Here is a 23,860-nt window from a genome sequence, read left to right on the forward strand (position 1 = left end):
TTCTGAGAGGCTCAAGGACATCATTCCTGTTCTACAGAGCAGGAAACTGACTCTCGGAGAGGCAAACTGACTTTCCTATGGATACCCAGCTAGCAAGTACTGGGACCAGGGCTCAAACCCAAAATGTCTGGTTACAAGCCCAGTGCTTATTCCAGTCTACCATGCTATACAATCAGCCTACTCCTCGGTGAGGCTGCCCAGTGCATAACATGATTGACTTAGAGTCAGGAAGACATGAATTCAGATCCTGCCTCAGATAGTCACTAGCTGTGTGAGCCTAGGCAAGTTATTTACCCCTGCTCATCTGTAAAATGGGTGTTGTGGAATCATTTCTCTTGTAGAATCTCAGATCTGGAGCAGGACTCTGAGCTCATCTAGTTCAGTTTGTACCTGATAGAAGAATCATCTTTAAAACATAGTTAATAAATGACCCCTAGGCTGTTGCTTGGAGACCCCCCCCCTCCAGTGGGGTGGGGGTGGGGTGCCCCGTGACTTCTGAGGCAGCACAGGCCATCTCTTGGTAGGTGTAATTGTTAGGAAGTTTTCTCTTCAAGTCTCAAGCCTTCTACCTGCCTGAAGGTAGACAGTGAATGGCTTCACAGTAGGTTGGATGTGCAGGGTGAGCAAGAGGGAGGAGTGAGGATACCAATGATGTCACCAGTCTGGGTGAGTGCTGCCCTCAACAGTAATGGGGAAATTTGGAAGAGGGAAGGTTTTTTTTGGGGGGAGTGGAGTGATTAAGTCTTCTTATTCCCGGTTACTTCAACTGATCATTTAGTAATGAACTCAAGAGGGTGACCTATGAGTCTCTTAAAATGGGCCATTTCAAGGGTGTTCAGCTACAGGAGGAAGAAGGGCATGATGGATTTTTCTCTTAAAGCTTAGATTAAGTTGTGTGATGCCATTGGGTGTAGGATGCCATTAAAGACTTAATAAGCCCACAGAAATGAGGAATGGGGCCCACTCTTCATCTCTATAGTAGCGCTGTTTGGACTCTCACTCAGCGTCTTGGCATGTTCCCTCCCACGTCTTTTTATGCCCCTCATTCATTGTACAAACATTTACTCCTTCATCATGAGGTTGAGCCAATTATCCATCCCTCAGTGGCATTGGAAGTTGGTGAGGGCATTGGAACTGAGGCTCTTAGTCTCTGTGCGATAAAATGTGAGTCATTTAGTCAATACATAATCAATCAACATTTGGGCAGTTAGGTGGCACAGCATCCTGGAGTCAGAAGACCCGAGTTCAGATCTGGCCTCAGATACACTATCTTTGTGACCGTGGGCAAGTCACTTAACCTCTATTTACCTCAATATTCTCATCTGGAAAATGGGATTAATAATAGCCCCTACCTTCCAAGGATAAAATGAGATAATATTTGTACCATCTAAATGTTATTATTATCATCACGATTATTGTCATACAGTTGAGAGAGGAAGGAGAATCAGTAAAAAGCTTCATGTGACTGAGCCCTGAAGGAAGCTAAAGATAGGAGGAGGTGAGGTGGGGAGAACATTCTGGGCATGGGAGACTACCTGTGTAAAGGCATGAACGTGGCAGATGGCATGCTCCAGCATGTAGGCCACTTTGGATGGAAAGGGGACTGCACGAAGGAGAGAAATCTGCAAAGTGTCTGGGAAGGTGGGCTGTGTTTGGCACACAGTAGGTAAGCTCTTATGAAGTGGTTGATAATGATGGTGGAAATCATGTCTTCTGAGGACTCTGGCAGTGAAAGTGAAGCATGTCTTCTCCCTCCTGGCTTAGCAGAGAGGTGATAGACTCTAGGTGTGGAATGAGGTGTAGGTTTTTAGAAGTAGCCTGCAGGTTAATTGCAGACCGGCTAGGTGTGACATAGTGAACAGAGTGCCAGGCCTGGAGTCAGAAAGACTCCTCTTCCTGAGTTCAAATCCGGCCTCAGACACTAGCTGTGTGACCCTGGGCAAGTCACTTAACCCTGTTTGCCTCAGTTTCTTCATCTGTAAAATGAGCTGGAGAAGGAAATGACAAAGCACTCCGGTACCTCCGCCAAGAAAACCCCAAATGAGGTCACAAAGAGTTGGATATGAGTGATTGACTGCTAGGAGTGGAGATTCTGGGGCCTCAAGGCCACAAGCCATCTGCCATGTTCATGCCTTTACACAGGTAGTCCCCCATGCCTAGAATGTCCTCCCCACCTCACCTCCTCCTATCTTCAGCTTCCTTCAAGGCTCAGTCAGATGAAGCTTTTATTGATTCTCCATCCTCTCTCAACTGTATGACAACAATAGTAATGATAATAGTCACATTTATATGGTACAAATATTATCTCATTTTGTCCTTGGAAGGTAGGCACCATTATTAACCCCGTGTTATAGATGAGGACCCTCTAGGTCCTCAAGTTCAGCCCTTTGACTGAAACCAAACTTCACAGAACAAATCCCTTTAATAAAAGGATTTGTTCTATAAAACTTGGACTCAATCAAAAGGCCGCACTCAAGGACCTAGAAGGCCTTGAGGCCACAGGTTCCCCACCCCTGGACTAAACATTAAAAAGCTTTGCCTGTTCCTTGGTGCTCTGTACACATCTGGTGCTTGATAAACGTCTGTCAGTGACTATGACTGATGATTTGGGCAGAGTATCAAGTACCCAGGGGATTCACCAGAGGCAGTATGGTGCAGTGGGTTGGGTACTGGATAGGCAGTCAAGAGGACCAGGCCTCCCATCCTACCTCCCTCTTAGATAATTTGTAGGGCTCAGTTTCCTCACGTGCTAATGAGGAGAGCAATGCCTGCCCTTACTTGGCACAGGGTGTGTGGTGGGGTGTAAAGGTCACATCCCAGGGAGCCAACACAGAAAAAGTGCATGGTGAGCTCTCATGGAAAGAGGACTTGATCTGATGGTCTTGAGATCTCCTCATTCTTAGAGAAGGGCTCACTGTGGTGAGGCAGCTGGCAGTAACTATTGGGTGCCTTTTTGTGCACGGATTCTCTATTGACAAATAGCACCCAGGCGGTGGCTGGAAAAAAAAGAACAACAACGTGCTTGTGATGGAAAGGGCACCATCCTTGACTGGGCTAATTGGGTATTGGAATATAATATACATTATGTGGCATAATCAGCATTAACTCATGCCTCAATCAAGCAGCCACTGTAAGCATTAGCCAAAACGGGCAGCAGCTGAAGCAGCATTTTATGTGAATCTGCTCAAATTACTGCCCTGAAATCTTCAACTGTGGAAGGAAATCTGCAGATTGGTGGGGTCCCCTACCTACACTGGGAGGGGGAGGGTCTGGATTGTAGGATCATAGAACTAGAGATAGAGGGAAGGTGCCTCAGAGGTCACTGAGTCCACCCCTCCCCCACTTTATAGACAAGGGACTTGAGACCCAGAGAAGTCTGATGAGTTAGGATCATTGGATCATGGATCTATAGCTGGACAGTAACTCTGAAGTCATTGAGTCCAATCTCCTCATTTTAGCCCTCTCAGTGAGTCCCATGGCTCACTATGGGTTAAGCAGTTTTAAGGTCTGTGATAATGGTCCCCTCCAGTCAGGAATGACCTTCTTCCTTAGACCTCATGTGGCACTTGGTTCAATGGGATAATATATTTAGAGCTAGAAGGATCCTTAGTGTTATATAGCTCACCCCTTTCATTTTATAGGTCAATGTACAAGTATTTATTAAGGACTTACTATGTCTGGGAATGGGGAACAAATCTGGGCCAAGGCATTGAGATGGGAGATGGATGATTGTCTTTCCCTGCAAGGAATAGTGACAAGGCCACTATGGCTAGACACTGAGGACAAAAAAGGTTATATGACTTGTCGAATAAGTGGCAGGATTTGGATTTATTGAGATTGGAATGAAGACAAGGTCATCGGAGATTGGGAAGCACCATGATTTTCAAAGTGGAAGCTAGCATAAGCCTCAAGGAATAGATACAAATTAGACCAAGGATAGGATACAAAGAAAGACCAAAAGAGTCCCTGCCCTCTGGAGGCTTACAGTCCATTGGGGGAGATGTGCATAAATCAATATATATCAGATGCATATGGAGTAGAAAGAATGCAACCTCATAGTGGAAGGCTATTGCACTTGGGGGAGGGCATGGAGAAAGATCTCCTGCAGAAGGTCACATTTGAATCGAGTCTTGAAAGAAGCCAGGACATTCCGAGCTGAGGAAATAACTGGGGAAAATAGTGAGGTTTGGAGACAGAAGAGTTTGAATTCTGCTTTTGCTACTGACTTGCTGTGTCACCTTGGATGAGTCTCTCTTTTCTTGGCCTCAGTTTCCCTACATGTAAAATGAGGGGGTTAGACAACATGATTTTAATGATCTAAAATCTTCTGGGAGATAATGTGGCCTTGTAGTTAGAATAAATGGAACATGTCACAGTGGAAATAGCAGAGGACCTGGGTCTGATCTTGGTTCTGTCATCCCTATGTCTGTGATTTCAAGTAGTGATAATACTAGCTAACATTCACATGGCGCTTTAAAGTTTGCAGAAGTATTTTACATAGATGATCTAATTTGATCCTCACAACAACCCTGAGAGGTGGGTGCCATTATGATCCACATTTTACAGTTGAGGAAACTGAGGCAGACAGAGGTTAGGTGACTTCCCCAGGGTCACACGACTGCTAAGTGTCTGAGACAGGATTTGAAATCAGGTCTTTCTGATTCCAAACCCAAGCTCCTCACTTTAATGATAGCAAACATTCATATAACACTTTGAAGACTTCAAAGCACCTTAGTATGTCAACTCCTTTGATTTCCCTTGATCTCCCTGGGTCTTGGTTTCCTCATTTGGAAAATGAAGCAGTTGGACCAGATGATATTTAAGGTCCCTGCTATCTTTAAATCTGTATTCTGTGCTCCTGTGACTTGGAGTCAGGAAGACCTGGGTTCAAATCTTGCCTCTAAAACTTACTAGCAGTGAGATAATGGGCAAGCCACTTAACTGCTCTCAGCCTCATTTTCCTCATCTGTAAAATGGTACCTACCTCTCAGAGTTGTCATGAGGATCAAATAATTAGTGTTTGCAAAATTCTTTGCCAACTCTAAAGTTAAATGTTAGTTGCTGTTATCATGATGGTTATTATCATTATTATTACCCAGTCATACTTGTAATCAGTGGCAGAGGCTTGAGGAGAGATGAAAAGATCTGGAACAGTTACTGTGGAGAGTGCAGTAGTGAATTAATTGTATTGTTGTTCATCCTTCGTTTTTGAAGAGGACCAATGACAGGGTGACATCTTGACTTCTGCATGAATTGGATTTAAGTGAAACAGAGTTGTCCAGAGGGGTTGAATTATTGTCTTACTGCAGTGGGGGCCCAGTTCAGATCAGATAACATGAATTTAGAGCAGATCCAATCAACTTTGTTTTGGGATTTCCTCCAGCTGTGTTCAGTAGCAAAGGGACCCTAGAACTGGAAGGAACCTAAGAAGCCATCCTATCCAACTCTTCTAAATGTGGGATGTTTGTTGTTGTTTTGCTCCACACTTGTGATTTCATCCCCGTAGGGAACCCCCATGTGGAAAGTCCCACCACCCATGCAGATCAGCAACCTATCAGTAATTTTTAAGGCTTGAAAGGCTAAGGGACTTGGCCAGAATCATACAGTCAGTATTGGCAGAGGTTGAATTTGAACCCAGGACTTCCTGGCATTGAGGCTGGCTCTCTACCATGCCAGGCCACTTCTTGCCCTCATTTTGCTGCTGAGAAAATGGATTCCTAGAGAAGGGAAAGGAGCTGTCCAAGGTCACCTCACAGCCCACAGTCCCCAGGCCCCCAGCTCTTCATTTGTACTACTCTCAGACTCTGCCCACTCTCTCCTCTCCTGCATTACCATCATCCCCACCTCCTCCTAATTGCTCCCCTTTGTACTGGCACAGAGACCACAAACTGTTGCCTCCAGCAAACAACCCCCGACACGGTTTCCCATGGCAACTGAACAATAACTCAGAGAAGAAGGCGGTAGAGTGTGATTCAGCTCGTTGCTTAATTTCCTGAGCATGGCCTGGATTTCTTGTAGTCAGTCATGCCTGCATGTATGGGACAGTTAGTTTTTGGGTGGGGGACACTGCCTAGGATGCTTTGGTTCTGCCTTCTTTGTCTTTAGAGGCATAATTGTGGTGCCTGTGGGTGATGGTGGGGCTTAAAGGGAAAAGAAATAGTGAGCAGTGATCCAGGGCCTCATTGAAGGTGAACTCAAAAGACTAAGATGAGAGACTGGTAGATTTAGAGGTGGAATGTACGCTAGAGCTCTCTTCTATGTTTCCTGTGGAAGAGAGGCTTCATTCGCTCAGTTCCAGAAGGCTGAACTGGGAGGAATACGTGGAAGTTGTAGAGAGGTGAAATTTAGGTTTGGTGTAAGGAAAAACCTCCCACTACTTAGAGCAACCCAGCCCAGAGAGGGTGAGTGACTTGCCCTGGGTCACACAGGAGTTTTTAGTCTGGAAAACAGAAGGTTTCTGTTACAAGAGAGTCCTATTTTGGGTATGCTATTTCAAATTGACAGTTATGTTTATGAAATGAATCAACAAACCATGTATTCTGAAAGTTGAGCACTTCAAGAAGACATCATCACAATCTGTAGAATCAGAGATTGAAAAAGAAAGAAATGAGAATTGTTCCCTAGCTTGGGAGGCAGCTTGTGAAATAAGGAAAGGAGGGAGAAGTGTTGGGGTGTATCCCCTCTCTGTCACCAACTTGCTGTATGACATTAGGCAAATTCACTATTCTAGGTCTCAGTTTTCCTTTCTTAGTCCTTGTCTCCCTCTCCCTTACAGGGTGGTTGGGAGGATCAGATGAGCCCATGAGTGTGAAAAGTGCTCCACAGAGGGTAAGCGGCATGAAGGATTGACATGCTTACTCAGAATCCTGGATTCCTAGAAGAGAATAAATCCAGGATGTAGGCAGACAAATAAAAGGAAGACTTATTTTACATGGTGTGGGACGAGCCCTAGATATCTGTTATCCTGAGAGTTGGAACAAGCAGGAAATACAAATAGATTAAAGAAGAGTTTAGGTAAATCCTTGGCTTTTTGATCTAAGCTAGTGATTAACCAAACATGGGGAACCTTGGGAGAATAATAAATAGAGTCAGGGTGGATAATGGACAAAGTTCTGGAATCAGGTTTGGAATTCCAGAATCTCTGAGTGTGAAGGGACCACAGAGGATCTGGTTTGGGATCCTTACTCTGCTACTTGGGTAACTGATTTTGGAGGCAGGGCTAATGTCAGCAGGCTAGACCAGGGTAAGGAAGCCTGCAGCCTCGAGGCCACATGTGGCCCTTTAGGTCCTCAAGTGCAGACCTTTGACTGAAGTCAAACTTCACAAAACAAACCCCCTTAATGAAGGGATTTGTTCTGTAAAACTTGGACTCAGTCAAAAGGCCACACTCAGAACCTAGAAGGCCACATGAGGCCTTGAGGCCACAGGTCTCCCACCCCGGGTTAGAATATTAGTTCAAATCAAATGAGACAAAATTTAATGGAAACAAATGTAAAATCTTACACTTGGGTTCAAAAACTTAATTTCATAAGTACAAGATGGCAAGATGGGGAGAGGGGAGGAGGGTAATGAATAGATAGCAATTTGCCTGAAAATGATCTGGGGTTTTTAGTAGACTCTAAACTCAATATAAATAACTCATGTGGTATGGTAGTGAAGAAAGTTAAGAAGCTTTTAGGGTGTATTGAGAGAGATGTAGTTGTGTCCAGGAGTGAGGAGGTGTTGGTCCCTTTGGTCCCTTGATACTTTCCTCAGGTCAGACTACATCTGGAATACTGTGTTCAGTTCTAGGCACCACATTTTAGAAAAAGGGTATTGCTAAGTAGTAGAGTATCCAGAGGAGGGCAAGCAAGATGGTGAAAGGGATTGAGTTCATGTCACTTGAGTGTCTTTTGAAGGAACTAGAAATTCTTAGGCTGAAAAAGAGAAGACTTGATGAACACACATGATAGCTGTTTTCAAGTATTCCAGGGGCTGTCATGTGAGAGTGGGATTAGACTTGTTCTGCTTGGTCCCAGAGGGCAGAATCATGAGCTATGAATGAGCAGAGGACAAACAAAAGTCTTCCTGCCAATGGGAACTGTGCAACAGCTATCTTTTGAGGTGGTGAGTTGGCTTCTAGTAGAGGCTTTCCAGCAGGACCTGGAAGGTCACTTTTATATGTAATTGGAGAAAAATATAAATATTAATTTTTTGACCCTACTTGACTGTAGGCAAAAACAGCACTATATTCAAACTTGGCAGGGATAGCTAATACAGCGGAAAATATTCAGGATTCCAGAAGACCTTGACAGGCTAGAACAGGGGCGGGAAACCTGCAGCCTTGAGGCCACATGTGGTGAGGGTACTTGTTCAGCCATGGGATAGATCAGCTGCCTTTTGAGGTCCCTTCCAGCTCTGGGATTCTGGCCTTCAGTGCCAGGGACTACTAGTTGAAGCCTGAATTCTCAAATCCCAATTTCATATCTCTGATGACCCAAAATGTACAAAAGACAGAATCGTTTGGACTTGTCCCTTTTATGTTTCTCCAAGTTGCTTCAGTAACTCAATGAGTCTAACATTTCATCAAGACAGGTCCTTCCTCTATTAGGAGAACTTTCATCTCAGCAGAACCTTCTCATTTTACATGACTGTTATTCTTTATCCGTCCATGAATCCTCCAGAGAATATCCATCCAATGTACAAGCAGCCTTCCTGTTTCTATAAATATTCGACAAATACCAGTGCAATATCCAGGGCACCCATCTTTTTTGGTAAAATTTAATGCTTTCCATTAGCAAAAATCTGGTTTTTTTCCTTCCCGCTTTTCTCCACCTTCATTGAAAGATAAAGAAAAAAATCTTTTAAATAACAAATATGTATTAATGAAGCAAAGCAAGTTGTCACATTGACTGTGTATGTGTATGTGTGTGTGTACACACACACATACACATATATATGTATATATGTGTATGTACATATATGTGTATATACACATACATCTCTATACATTTGCACTGAGTCGATCATCTCTCTATCAGCAGATGGTCAGCATGTTTACATCGCTCACTATGTTGATGACAGATTTCTTAAATCTTGCAGTTTTTTGTCTTTACAATGTCATCATAATTGGCTAAATTATTTTCCTGGTCCTGCTCACTTTACTCTGTATCAGTCCATACAAGTCTTCCAAGTTTCTCTGAAAATGACCCTTAGTCATTTCTTATGGCACCATAGTGGTCCATTATATTCATATGCCATAATTTGTTCAGCCATTCCCCAATTGATAAGTGTTCATCTTTTCGAAGGATCATAGATCTTTCTGAAGATCATAGAGGTAGAAGAGACCTCAGAAAAATCTTGCTCAACTCCCTCTTTTCACAGCTGAGGAAATTTAGGCCCAGAGAGGGGGATTAAGATTCTTAAGATCTCAGATGTAGAGCCGATAGGGGCTAATTCATCACCACCATTTTACAGCAGAGGAAACTGAGGACCAGTCATGATGGGAGTAAGTGGCAGACTGGGATTCAAACTCAGGGTATGTGACTCCCAAATTTAGTTTGTAAGCTTTCTCTCAAGTCTTGCTACATGTTTAGTCTGCCTCCTATTCCAATTGTGCTTACATTTGTGATGCTATTTCTTCTGCTTTCTGTGATAAAGTTCTTGCCACTAACATATTGTCCCCTAATAACACCTGCTTTGCCTCTTTTCATTGCCCTTTGGGTCACCATACAAATTATGACTCTTCTGAGATCGTGATTTACACCCTGATTTTCAATCATATAGTATCACTGAGAGAATATTGGTACATATTTTATAATGATATAATAATGATACAACTAAAATTTATGGAACACTTTAAGGTTTGTAAAATACTTTGCACATATCCAGTTTGATCCTCACAACAATCCTGTGAAATAAGTGCTATTATCATCTGCATTTTACAGATAAGAAAACTGAAGCTGAGACAGGTTAAGTGACTTGCCCAGGGCCATGCAGTTAGTCAACAGCAGAGCAGAATTAGAACTCAGATCTTCCTGACTCCGACTCTGCCATGGTATCTACTGTGTATCACAGCCTCCAGAAGTGCTCTGGAGAGGCCCAGTCTCCCAAACACAAGCCTTGTCCTACCTGATTCTGGGTCCATGTCATTGTGTGTCACCATTGTCTACCCAATGCCTTGTGCATAGTAGGTGCTTAATGAATTTTTATGGGATTGAATCAACTGCCCATCCAGTGACACATGATTTCCATCCCATGATGGTTTTAGTGGGAAAATATTGTTGAGGCAAGAGCTGAGACTTGCAACTCTTATGAACTTTGGCAAGAGGTCAACTATATCCCATGAGACTTTCTGAAGGATTGAGTTAATTATTTCCAAGCGATTCTCCTTTTAATTTGACCTAATTAGCTTTATTTTCTACTCATCATTTCTATGTGTGAACCTTAATGTTGGTGTAACAGTTGGCAAAGTTTAATTTCAGGGAAGGGTAATCTGTATAATGAGGCCTGGAAGAATATTTCAGGGGTGTGGGGTGTGGTGTGGTGTGGATATGTAATACCTAATGGAGGCTGTATACCAGTGTGTTCATTGAACTCCAGGCCCTGTATATATTTGCTGTATGGAGATAAGGGCATCATTTACACCTTGACTTACTCATCAACCAGAGGTAACCTTGGTACCCATAAGATTCTAAAGGAATAGACGGGGTTGTGGTATAGGTCCACAGGTCCTTTGTGGACAATCTATGGGACATCATGGGTGGAAATCTCACAGGCTGTAAAGATTTGGAAGGCCTACTTACCATCTGCATCTGCAGAGAGTAACTACCAGGAAGATCATGGTTCTATCCAAGCATCATGGTAAGTAGAGGGAGCCCAGTGGAGTAGTGGATAGAGAGCTGGCCTTGAAGTCAGGGAAACCTCAATTCAAGACCTGTCTTTGACATATACTGGCTGTGGGACCCTGGGCAAGTCATTAGCCTCTATGTCCCTTAGGAAACTTTCTAAGATTCTAAATTGAAGAAAAGACACTGACCTGTACTGGTAGAGTGAGTTTCCTCATCTGGGAATTTCCTGTACTAGTGAAATCATAGTTCCCTTCCCTGACCCGTCTTGGTGTAAAGAGAAGTATAGCCCAGGAATTAGGATGTCTAGAGTTCAAGTCCTGCCTCTAAAACAAAATGGCTGTATGATAAGGCACTTAATTTCTCAATGTCCCACATAATTCTCTAAAGTTATTACATTCATTAGTTATAAATGAGCAGCTGATCTTCATCAGAAGAGGGAGGGAGCTTCCACATGTTTCAACAATCTGGCTAGCAGTTGTTGTGCGGGTGAAAGACCAACACAAGCCCAACAACAAGAACGCTACCAGCACGCTGCAAAAGCACAGGTTCTTTTGATCTGCTTTAGTAAGGAAAGCAACGTTAAGGGGTTGACAAGCTTACTTTAATTCAGTATACAAATATCATTCGCTTAGTTCAGGGGAAAAAAACAGCACCCTGAACTTCAGAGCAAAATACAAACAAAGTACAAACATCGACAGACAGACCTTGTCTGATTCAAATCCCAATACATAGTTACCAGAGTTTAACAAAGTCTCAGCATCTGGGTTACAAGCTGGAGGGCTCTTAGCTACAGCTGCCTGGAGTCTCCTCATCAGCACCACCACGAGTGAGAGCCCTTGCACAAATGGCTCTGTCTTCTCTTCTTAAAGCATTTCAGACGTCATCAAACATCATCTGAATGACTAGAACTTAATCTCCCATGGTTGGCTCTAGAGTTAGCACCTCCCCTTAGTTAGCCCCACCTTGGGCCCCACCTTAGTTACCAATCCACACCCACATAGGTTTTACACCTAATACAGGTTTGGGCCTGGGGCTTAGCACCTAGTAAGACTCAATGAAATACACTGAATTACTCAAAGGAAACAAAAGCCAAACTCTTCAAGGGCACTTGGTTGAACTAAGTGCTAAGAGGCCATTTTGCTTACCAACACACCACACTGGGAGATTTCCACACTGAAGAAATCACAGATTCATCTCCACTAGCTCCCAAAGACTGTTGTTACATGTATGATTTATTTTTTTCATCTTCCCCTTTCCTCCCTCTTTCCCTAACTTGTTGTTCCCTAATTTCGTTGTTTGGGTTGGTCAATCATGTCTGACTCTTCGTGACTCCGTAGACCCCAGCACGCCCGGTCCTTGTGTCCTCCACTATCTCTTGAAGTCTGTCCAAGCTCCTGTTTGTTGTTTCCATGACTTTATCTGTCCATCTCATCCTCTGCTATCCCCTTCTCTTTTTGACTTTAATCTTTCCCAACATGAGGAGAACATAACTTCCTGTATAATCATGATCAATTTACATATAGTTCTGTTTCTGGTAATTAATCTATTCATGTTGGCATATATATATACATATATGTGTACATATGCATACATATCCTTGTATGCTTCATATTCATGCTCTTTTAACATAAATCCATTATTGTCTAATTGTCGGACACCTAGTTGTTTCCAATTTTTTGTCATTACAAAAAGAGGGGCAATGAATCTGTTTTAAGGCAGCTTTAGTGTGTAGAGAACTGGGCTTAGAATCAGGAAAATTCATCTTCCTGAGTTCAAATCCAACCTCAGACACTTACTAGCTGTGTCACCCTGAGCAAGTCACTTGTTTGCCTCAGTTCCTCATCTGGAAAATGAGCTGGAGAAAGAAATGGCAAACCACCCCTGTATCTTTGCAAAGAAAACCCCAAATAGGATCACAACGAGTAGGTCATGACCGAAATGACTCAACAACAACAAAAGAATCTTTTTGTACAATTCCTTCCCCCTCTTTTATGAAGTCCTAGCAATGTCATTGCTTGGTTGGAAGGACTGATGAGTCTTGTGAATCATAAAGCTTATTTGGCATTTTATTAATACTTTGAATTAAGGCATAGCTTAGATGATTAGATGGCCCAAAGATGGGAGGGATAGATCACACTTGGGAAGAAAGAATAAGGATTCCAAAAGATTTCAGCTAGCTGGAATGATAGACTCATTCTAATAAGGTAGTTATAGTAAGGATCAATGTAAAATCCTATGGTTAGATTAAAAAAATTAGGCGTGCAAAAGCTGATTGGGGAAGTTGTGGCTAAGCACCCTCTTTGGAATATGGAGTATGGGAGGGATAATCCTGCCATTATCCACCCAAGGTCGGCCCACGTACTGTGTAGTCTGCGAAGCTCTCAGAGTTACACTTAGCGAAGACATTGACAAACGAGAGCATGCCCCGTTGGCAAGGACCAGTGGGGATAGTGAAGGAATCAGAAACCATGCTATTCAGTCCAATTCAACAGGTTTATTAATAAAATATTATGAGCCTGGTGCTGTGATAGATCTGGGGGATACAGAGACAAAAATGAAACCATTCCTGGCTTCAAGTGTCTTACATTGTACCAGAAGGAGAAAATGTTTACGTACAGTCAAGGAGATACACAAAAGCCAGTCAACAAGCATTTATTAACCACTTTCTATGGGCTAGGGACTACGCAAAGGGCTAAGGAGACAACGAAAGGTAAAAAATAAAAATAACGAGCCTGTTCTCAAAGGAGCTCACCGTCTAACAGAGGAGACAACATAGATAACTCGATGCAAAGTTATGAGTGAGATATTGGGTCTTAGAAGATACAAAGCTGCCCTTGGAAACAGAAAGACTTGACTTCAAATCCCACTTCTGATACATATCGTATGACTTTGGAAAACTCAGTCTTTTACATAACTCTCTAAGTTGCTAAGGTGCTAATCTGCATTGGTAGAGGAACTTTTCTCACCTGGAAGTTCTTAGTGCTAGCAAATCATAAGTGAAATCATAAGTCAAGCTCCTATCCCTATATGAAATGGTTTGAAGGTAGGTGTATGTGTGTGGAGCCCTGACAACCAGGGGGAGGAGGATCAGGAAAAGACTTGGGTAGGAGGTGGCACCTGAGCTGGGCCTTGATGGGAACTGGGAGTTCAAAGAGGTTGGGGTGAGCAGGTTGGTGGAATGTTTAGTACGCATAGTTTGTGTGGAACATAGAACCCACGAGGGGGAGATGTGTAAAATCAGCTTAACAATAGTAATAATTATAGCTAGCATTTATATATACACATACCATATATATATTATATACATATATATATATATATATACTTTAATATTTGCAAGGTGCCTTCTATCTTCTATGCCATTTGATGCTCATCCCAACCTTATGAGGTAAATGCTATTATTTTCCTCCTTTTAGGGAGGAAAGGGAAGTGCTAGGCATCGTGCTAAACATTTTGCAAATATTATACCATTTGATTCTCACAATAACCCTCCAAGGCAAAGCCCCACTGTTATTCCCATTTTACAGATAAGGAAACTGAGTCTGACACAGGTTAAATGACTTACCCAGGGTCACACAGCTACTAAGTATCCGAGGCTGGATTTGAACTCTAGTTTTCCTAACTCCAGGTTAATGCACTGTGCCATATAGTTAATATTGGAAACTCAGAGATGAGGAAATTCTGTCAAAGCAGGTTGGCCCTTTGTGTCTTAGAGAATTGCCTAGGGCACTGAGAGGTTATATGTCTTTTCTGGGGTCTTATAGCCAGTCTGTGTCAAGGATGGGACCTGAACCCAGTTCTTCCTGGCTCTGAGGCCAGCATTCTATCTATTACACCACACTTCTTCTTGGTCTCTACCAGGTGGCTCCAAAGCCAAGTCTGTGTAACTGTGAGTCGGGGCGTTATTGGACTCTGTTCTCTTGCTCATCCGTGTCAGCACTAAGGCTGATGGGTAGGCTTCCAGAGGTTGAATCAGGGTTTTTTTTGGCATGTACTCTTAGAGGGAGAGGGAGGGCAGCCTTCCTGGGGACTCACATTGGGCTCAAACAACTGGACCATTTAATTAGCCACACCTGTGGCTTTCATTTTACTCAGAACAGAGCCACTCTATTAGCAGGAGCTCGTGAACAATTGAGCTTTGGTTGCAGTTTTGGGTGGTTGACAGCAACAGGTGAACAGACTGGGAACTGCTCGCATTAAAATGTGGATTCAAAGCTGGCGCAGCAAGGAAAGAAGTCAGTCTTGAGTTTACAGGGGATCATAGAGATCATGTAGTGCAACTCTCTTAATTTTAAAAATGAGTAAACTGAAGTCCAGAGTGGTGCAGTTAGTTGCCCAAGGTAAATAGCAGAGCTCTTATTCTAATTCAGTTTATTTCACCAAGCATTTATCGAGTACCTACTGTTTGCTGTATTGTGACAAATGAGTTCTCTAAGCAACTCTCTAAATTGCTAAAGTGCTAACCTGTATTGGTAGAAGGAGTTTCCTCACCTGGGAGTTCCTAGCACTAATGAAGTCTTGAGTCAAACCCCTATCCATACACAAAGTGATACAAAATAGTTTGAAGGTGGGGGAGAGCACTGACAATGGTGGGGGGGGGGGGAAGGGGCAATCAGGAAAGGCCTGGAGTAAGAGGCAAAGACAAATCTCTCCACAGTCCCTGTCCTCAAAAAACTTAATTTTTCTTCATTCGTCTTGATAGAACACAAGTTTCTCGAGGACAAGGGGTATTAAAAACAAAACAAAACAAAACAACTTTGTATCTTCAGCACTTAGGACAGCACCTGGCTCACGATCAATTCTTAATATATTTATTTATTGATTAATTCTATGGGATGGGTATATAGTATGAACAATGATAAGCTTAGGTAGAGTTAGACAAAGCAGTTTCAAGAGGGTGCTTCTAACCAGGGGGAGGGGGAGGGATTACGGAAGACCTGGAGGAGCTGGCTCCTTTAGTTGCGCTTTGGAGTAGGCTGGGGATCAAATGAACCAAAAGTGAGGAGAGAGTGCATCCCATACACAGGGTACCACCTTTCTTAAGTGATAGCAGTGGGAGATGGAATGGCTTATATGGAGATTTGGACTGGACTGGAGAATGCGTGAAGGGGAGTAATTTGAAATAAACGTGGAAAGTGAAGTTGGAGCCACATTGTGAAAGGCTTTCAAACTGGAGTTGAGGTTTGATGCTTTATTCTGACTTCTGATTCCAAATCTAGTATTTTTCCTACCAGACTTCTCTTGTTTTTGTTTTTGCTTTTTGCTTTTCCTCCCCAGGCCAATGGATTTATGGTCTATAGCTTTGCCAGGTGGGAGCTCCAAGACACAATTAGAATTTCTGTACTGATGGGTTGACTTCTTTACTTAGCAATTAATGAGCTCAAGTACAAAAGCTGAGACCCAATTTTACTAGACTTTTAGCCAAAATCCTACCCATGTGTGGTGGTCAGGACATATACTCACTGTAGATGGGCTCATAGGCTCCTTGGCTTATGCTCCTGAGATCCTAGATACCTGATATCTCTCCACCCCTGCACCTCCATTAGTGTTTTCAACAGCAGCTTCCAAGGAGCCAAGTTTTGTTTTAATGAGAATGATTCTCTGGTCTCCATTTTTTGCTTTGCCATAAGCACATTTTTCAGCCTTACTACATTCATTTTCTTGGGATGACAAGATCATATTTTAACACTTGGAAAGGACTTCAGAGTCCAACCTTTCTCATTTTTAGAGGAGGAAACTGACACAAGGAGAGGTAAAGTGACTTTCCCAAAGTCACATGGTTAGCAGAGCCATGACTTGTACTCAGGTCATCAGATTATAGACTGAGAGCTAGAAGGAAACTTAAAGCCTATCTAATCAACTCCTTTATCTTATAAATTAGGAAACAGGCCAAGAGAGGTTAAATAATTTGACATCTAGCAAGTGGGAAAAGCTGGGATTTGAATTCAGGTCCTCAGACTCTAAATCCAGCCTTTTCTGTCACTGGTCTTTTCAGAAAGTCTTAATTCAATAAAAATGTTGAAAGAACTGATTACAGGCAAGCCTCTGTGTTGGGTAGACCTCACGCAGGCCATATTCACATGGAGTTTGTAGTTTAATGGGAAGAGAACAAGAATAATAAATATGATGATATGTGAGAGAACGAGGTAAGTGGAGAGATCCAGATGAAAGGCCATGAGAAATTCAAGATGGGAGAGATCACTTTCACCTGGGCATGGGCCAGAGACAGCTTCCTGGGGGAGGTGGCATCTGAGATGGGCCTTGATGGAGGAGAGGTACTTGATCATACCAAAGTGAGGAGCAGAGGTGATAGGAGAGGGTAGGAGCAGCAGTATTTCATTTCATTTTAAGTTCAGCAAGCATTAATGAAGTACCTACTATATGCAAAGTCCTTAGGTATTAAGAATAATATGCAAACAAAAAATATAGTCCCTGAGTCCAAGAAGATTATATTCTTCCGGTGGTGGTGGTGGTAGATGAAGGGGGGGTTGGGGTGAGAGGGAAGGGGGATGTATTTCAATGAATAAATACAAGATAATTTTAGGAGAGAGAGGGGGGGGAGAAAGAGAGACAGAGAGAGAGAGAAAGAGAGAGAAGCAGAGAGAGAGAGAGACAGAGAGAGAGAGACACAGAGAGACAGAGAGAGAGAGAGAAAGAGAGAGAGAGAGAGAGAGAGAGAGAGAGAGAGAGAGAGAGAGAGAGAGAGAGAGAGAGAGAGCAATAATAGCTAGTGGTATCAGGGAAGACCCTGTAGGAGATAGGACTCAAGCTGAGCCTTTAAAGGAAGTTAAGGATTTTAAGAGGTGGAGGTGAGGAAGTGAGTACATTATTCCAGCCTTGAAGGTCAGACTGTGCACAGGCAAGGAGGTGGGAGATAGGTCATTGGATCATAGATTTAGAATTGGGAGAATGTCATAGGCCACCCAAGGCCCTCCTTTTACAGATGAGGAATGGAAACCAAAAGAGGTCAAAGTTATGTAAGTAGTGAGCAGCAGAGGTTAGATTTGAACCAGGTCCAATGGCACCCAATCTACCATGCTTTCTTCTGCACCACACTGCCTCTGGGAAAAGGGACAAGGATTTGGAATGCCAAATCATGGGTAAAGGAAACAGTCTAGTTTTTCTAGAATGTAGAGTGTGTAAAAGGGGATAGTATAAAACAAGTCTGAAAGGAGAACCTGACTTTCAATGACAGAGGGAGGCCAAGTCATGATCAAAGGTGCAAGATGTGGAATGGGGTTTGGGGAGTGCTATAGTTTTGTTAGAGCCTTAAAGTATCTGGATCCAGATTGTGAATGACCTTGACTGCTAGGGTTGGATGTTTGAAGTTTATTCCATTGACAATGGGTACCACTGATGGTTTTGGCATGGAGAAGCACCATGATTGGAATGGTCTTTTATGGAGATGACTTGGACAGTAGTGTGGAGCCTGCATTGGGTGGTTGGGAGGGGATGGTGGCTAAAGGGAGTGAGATCAGTTAGCAGTCTATTACAGTAATCCAGGCAAGGAGAGCTGGTTTTGAAGCTGTCCAGCCACACACTTCAAAGTGAACAGTCCATTTGTCCAAGAGAAAAAGGAACAGGAAGGAAAATCATTCTCTTTAATGTTGTCATCATATTTTAAGAAAGGGATGGGAAGGGATTTTTCTTTCTTGCTGAAGGCCTCATGCTTTCCCTCAGGTGAGAAGCTTGGGCCTGTCACCTCTGTGATCCAGCCCCCTACTGTCTGGATCTTGTGTGATATTTTTGCTCTTTATTTTTATAGTAATTGCAGGTTTACACGATTCAGACTCTGCTTCAAAAATTTTCTTCCTCCTTCATTATTTTTAAATGACTGAGTCGACTGGGGCTTTTCCCAGGATACTTGTTAAGGTATTGGCTGTGAAATATCGCAGTCATTAAGGCAAAACTGCCACAGCCTTTAGCCAGGAAGTTTCCTCCTCCTTTCTGAGTTGGAAATGACTTTATTTCAAGAATGATACTTCTAAAGTCTGGGATACTCAGAGCTGCCCACTCAGCTGGTATTCTCTGGTCTCATTTCCACTATATCCTATACCCAAAGGACTCATTATGTACTTATGTACTAGGCACTATGCTCAGTGCTGGAGAGATTCTGCCCTCAAGGAGCTTATATTCCTTGGGGGAAAACAGCTTGTCCATGGAGAGATAAATATAGGGTATATACAAATTATTGGTGGGGAGGTGGGGAGGAGGAGAGCACAAAGAACTGCGTGTGTGTGTGTGTGTGTGTGTGTGTGTGTGTGTGTGTGTGTGTGTGTAGGCAGCAGCAGATTACAAGAGGTAGAGGTGAGAAGGAAGAGAATTCTGGGCATGCTTTCTCCCCCTGGTTGGGGTGGGGCTGAATTTCTGGTCCTCTGCTGGGCTGCAGGGTCCTCTATTACCAGGAAGTAAAAGGTTTGGGTTTGGGTCCCCTTAAAGTATGATGGCCATACACACATGTGTGTTATATATGTGTGCATATACACATGTATGTATGAATATAGACACATTTATGTTCATATATACCCTCTTCCTTGTTCAACAACTACAGTTCTGCCCCTTTCTCCTCACTGCCTCCTCCCCTTAGATGTAACTGCCTATCTCCATCCAGAAGTCTATTACCCAGGGGTCAGAAAAAGAGACAACTGGGTGCATTTTCTGTAATTCAGGTTCTGGATAAGGCCAGTATAAAATGCTGCCTAAAATTAACCAGATCATCAAATCCAACTCCCTCTCATCCATTTAACAGAACGGAGGCATAGAGAGGTGAAGAGAGTTACCCAGGATCACAAAGGTAGCAATTGTCTAAGGCAGGATTTGAACTAAGGTCTTTCTGATTCTAAGTCCAATGCTCTATGTCAGGGCTGTACAGAATGCAGCCTGCAGTGCGATTTATGCGGCCCGCCTACAAGCATAGAAATTTACATAAATGCTTTAGTAAACAAAGCTGAGCTACCACAGAGCTCTCACTAAAATGGCAAATCAAAATACATTGTCTATTGTTTCCATAAAAACCTAAGGTTGGAGAGCCCTTCTCTTTTTTTTTTTAAAGAAAGATTAAGTTTAACAAACAAATCCACAGACATTTATTAATACCAGGTGCCAGATACTACCCTTGGTGCTAGGGATACAATGACCAAACATAGCTAACAAATGGGCAAAGTCTATGAATAAATCATTCCTTAAAAAAGAACCACAAGCTGTAAATGACCATTTGAAAACTTACTCTAAATCACTAATGGTAAATGAAATGCAAAAGAAAGCAACTCTGAGGTTTCATCTCACACTCTGCAAGTTTGCAAAGATGACACAAAGCAGGAGCAGTCAATGTTGGAGGGGCTTGGGGAAGATAGATACACTGATGCTCTGTTCAAGCCATGAATTGGTCTAATTGTGTGGGCTATCAATTTGGAATTATGTAAGAAAAGCAAATTGTCCGTCCCATTGACCCAGTGATCCCATTTCTGGGCAAATACCCCAAGAAGCCAAAGACAGAAACAAAGGTCCCAATACAGAGTTGCATATTCTTGATAGCACTCTTCGTGGTAGCAAAGAACTGGAAATGAAGTGGGTTTTTGTCACTTGGGAATGGATGAAAAAAACACCCTAGTACATGAATATAATGGAATATTATTAGACAATTAGCAGTGCTGATTCTGGGGAATTCAGAGAATCATAGAAAGGCTTGTATGAACTCATGCAGAATGAAGTAAGCAGAACCAAAAAGAACAATCTAATAATAGCTAGCATTTATGTAACACTTTATGCTTTGCCTAATACTTTACAAATATTTTCTCATCTTAATAATAGTTAGCATTTACATAGCATTTTTAAGTATTCAAAGTACTTTACAAATCCTATCCCATTTTGTCCTTACAGCAGCCCTGGGAGATAGCTGATATTATCATCTTCTTCTAAAGATGAGGAAAATAAGGCAGATATAGCTGAGCGTCTGAGGTCAGATTTGAACTCAGGTCTTCCTGACTCCAATTCCAGTGGTTTATCCACTGTCACCTAGCTGCAGTTGCACAAGGGGACCAGGGGAGGGAATCAGACCAAATGCTTTAGGAAAATTTCAGAAGGAAGGGACACTTTTAGCTCTGAGGAGCAGGGGAGGCTTCCAGGAGAAAGTTGATATATATGTTGAGCCTTAAAGAAAACAATTTTCACTGGTGTATATAGTAGGCACTTAATAAATTGATTGGTTGCTTTATAAATGCTTGCTGATAGCTTGATTCTAGGAGATGAGGGAGTATGCCCATGTTTGTAACCATGGACTCATTCTTGACTCTTTCCTTTCCCTCACTGTCTATGTCCAATCTGTTGCCTAGATCTTGTCCACTAGATCTTCTGCTCCCATCTCTTTCTCACCCCTTATATGGCCACCATGGTCATTTATGTCCTCTCCACCATTTGGCCAATTGCAGCAGCTTCCTGATTTATCTCCCTGCCTCCATTCCTTTTTCTTTCTAATCCATCAACCTCACCTTTGCTAAATGAATATTCTTAAAATTCATGCTCTCTTATGTTCTCTGTGAACTGGTCTACTCACCTGAATATTCTATCTCTAGCTTTCATGCCTTTGTCCAGGCTGTGCTCAGTTCCTGGAATACCCTTCCTTTGTTCTACCTCCTCCAGGAAGTCTTTCTGTATTCTCCACCCCCCCCCAAGTTATTAATGTTCTATCCCTCCAGAATTTATTTGCTTCTCATTATATACATAAGATCATAGATTCAGATCTGGAAGAAACCTTAGTTTGACTCCTTTTTTTTACAGACAAGAAAACGTGAGCCCTCAAAGGGGAAAATGACTTGACCATGGTCACACTGGGGTGAAGGAGCAGAGCAGGCTTTAGATGCAGCTCTTCTTACCCACAGACCCAGTGTTCTTTCCCTGCCCATGCTGCTGCCGATACCAATCCTCTGACAGAAGCTAATCATCCTTGATCTGTAGGTTTTCCATGGGTGTCCAGTCACTTAATGAGGCAGAAACTCCCATGATTGTGCATAAGCAGGCCCAGAGACTTCCTAATCAAATCTCAGGTGAAGTTCTTTAAAAGAAAGCCTTAAGGAAACAGACACGAAATTCTAGCTGCCAAGGAATGACTGAAGGAAGTAAATATTTTTTTAAAAGACTAGAATGATTCTTCAAATCCGCTCTAGAAGCTGACTTTTCTCTCCTTTGGGTAAATTTCTTGACTTTCAAGGATGAAGGAATCCTCTGAGTGCTTAGTCTCATAGGCCTATTTTGGGGGTGGATGAGAGTGGGGGGAACATGGCGTCATCCCTCCAACCTGATTTTCTGTCTACGTGCTTGGTATTCTGTCTTGATGGAGAAGCACTCATCTAAATGGTGCCCTGTCTAATTTCTCCAGTGTCAAGAGGCAGAAATAAGTTCTTGCCTCCTTTTAGAGAGTGATTTAAGTAGGGAATAATGAATGCAAAATGCTGTAGTTAAAAATCAGCCGATAAACTGACGGATCATCTGTCACTCTTGAGCCTTGCTATGAGGGGAAAGGAGATGCTATCTAATCATTTTTTAAATAAAAGTGGCAATGACAAATTTAGTGTATGTTGGCTGCGAGGGACTCATTAACGCAAAGTGTTATTTCTCAATTAATCGAGGGAAAAGCACCTTGTAATTCCCTCCTGACCAAACAATGAGATGGAAAAGGGAGTAATTGTTTTCCAAAACAACTTTCTGTCTCCTGAATAGGTTGAGCCGAGGTGATTTCTCAAGGTGAAATTGTCAGTTCAAATTGGCACCCACTCTCAGGATAGCAGTATTTTAGGTTGGATTGGGGCTTATAGAGGTCACTTAATCTACATGATAAGGGTCCTGAGGCTCACAGAGGGGAGGGGACGCAACTAAGCAGATCCAGGATTTGAACTAGGGATAATTCTAAAATTCATATTCTTTTCACTGTACCCTGTAGTTGTAGTTACTGGCTATGGTGATACCAACAGAACACATCTTAGGATCAAAGATCTAGAATTTGAAGGAATCTCAATGGCCATCTAGTATCCTCTCCCCCACTTTTTTTTTTAAACAGATGAGACAGAGGTCCAGGAGGTTATAATCAATGCCATATAGAACAGAGAATCATATTTAAGATAAAAGATTTAGGTCTGCAAGGGAGTTCAGAAGCCATTTAGTTGGTCCCTCATATTACAGATGAGGAACTGAGGCTCAGGGTATTATTAGTTCCTTAAATGACTTGCTCATAGAGGTGATAACCAGCAGAGGTAAAATTTGAACCCCAGTCCTGTGTATTCCAGGACTGTTGTTCTTTCCAGTGAGTTATACTGCCTCTTTGTCCTGAGGGAGTCACCCAGAAGTTCTGATCACCGTTAAATTGATGAAGATTTCTCTTTGGTTTGGATATACTGCTATTCACCCTAAATCATTCCCTAAGTTGGAAACTATTAATCAAGCTTACCTTGTTCTTTAGCTTTGGAAACTAACACTCTGACATCCTCTTGTACTAAAAATACATAAGGGAAAAGAGATGACTTAAGGGAAACATGATAGTTGTCTCCAAGTATCTGAAGGAGTGTCAAAAGAAAGAAAGATGAGCCTTGTTCTTTCTGGCCCCAGAGGGCAGAACTAGAAGGAATGCATGGGCATAGCAGAGGCAGATTTCTTCTTGATGGCGGGAAATGCTTTCTAATAATTTGAGCTGTCCCAAAATAGAATGGACTACATCTGGAGGTAGGAGGCGCTCCTCACTGGGAGGTCTTCAAGCCAAGACTTTTGTCTTTTGTTGGGGACATTATAGAAGAGGTGTGTGGTCAGGTATGGGTGGGATCGATGTCACTGAAGTCTCTTCTAACTCTGAGATTCTGTCATTCTGTAGCAACCACCGAGGGGGTGAATCAGGACAGGTCGATGTTAAGCCAACAGTTGTTCTCACGAAAAGAGTGAAGGCTATTCTTCTGAAAATAAAGTGGTATTGTTTTAAATACCCAGCACCACCTGGGAGAAGATCTAAGCCTTCCATGAGCCCTCACTAACCAGACATCTTGTACTGA

At 42.6% G+C, this 23,860-nt stretch overlaps 1 protein-coding gene across 1 annotated transcript in view; it reads left to right on the forward strand.

Moving 5' to 3' along the window:
* LOC118855041 (transmembrane protein 132B-like) overlaps positions 1 to 23,860 on the forward strand; it is a 151,893-nt gene that overhangs the window by 92,093 nt on the left and 35,940 nt on the right. The gene's annotated exons all lie outside the window — the stretch shown is intronic.

Source organism: Trichosurus vulpecula, chromosome 1, assembly GCF_011100635.1.
Source record: "Trichosurus vulpecula isolate mTriVul1 chromosome 1, mTriVul1.pri, whole genome shotgun sequence".
In the NCBI taxonomy this organism is placed as follows: Eukaryota; Metazoa; Chordata; class Mammalia; order Diprotodontia; family Phalangeridae; genus Trichosurus; species Trichosurus vulpecula.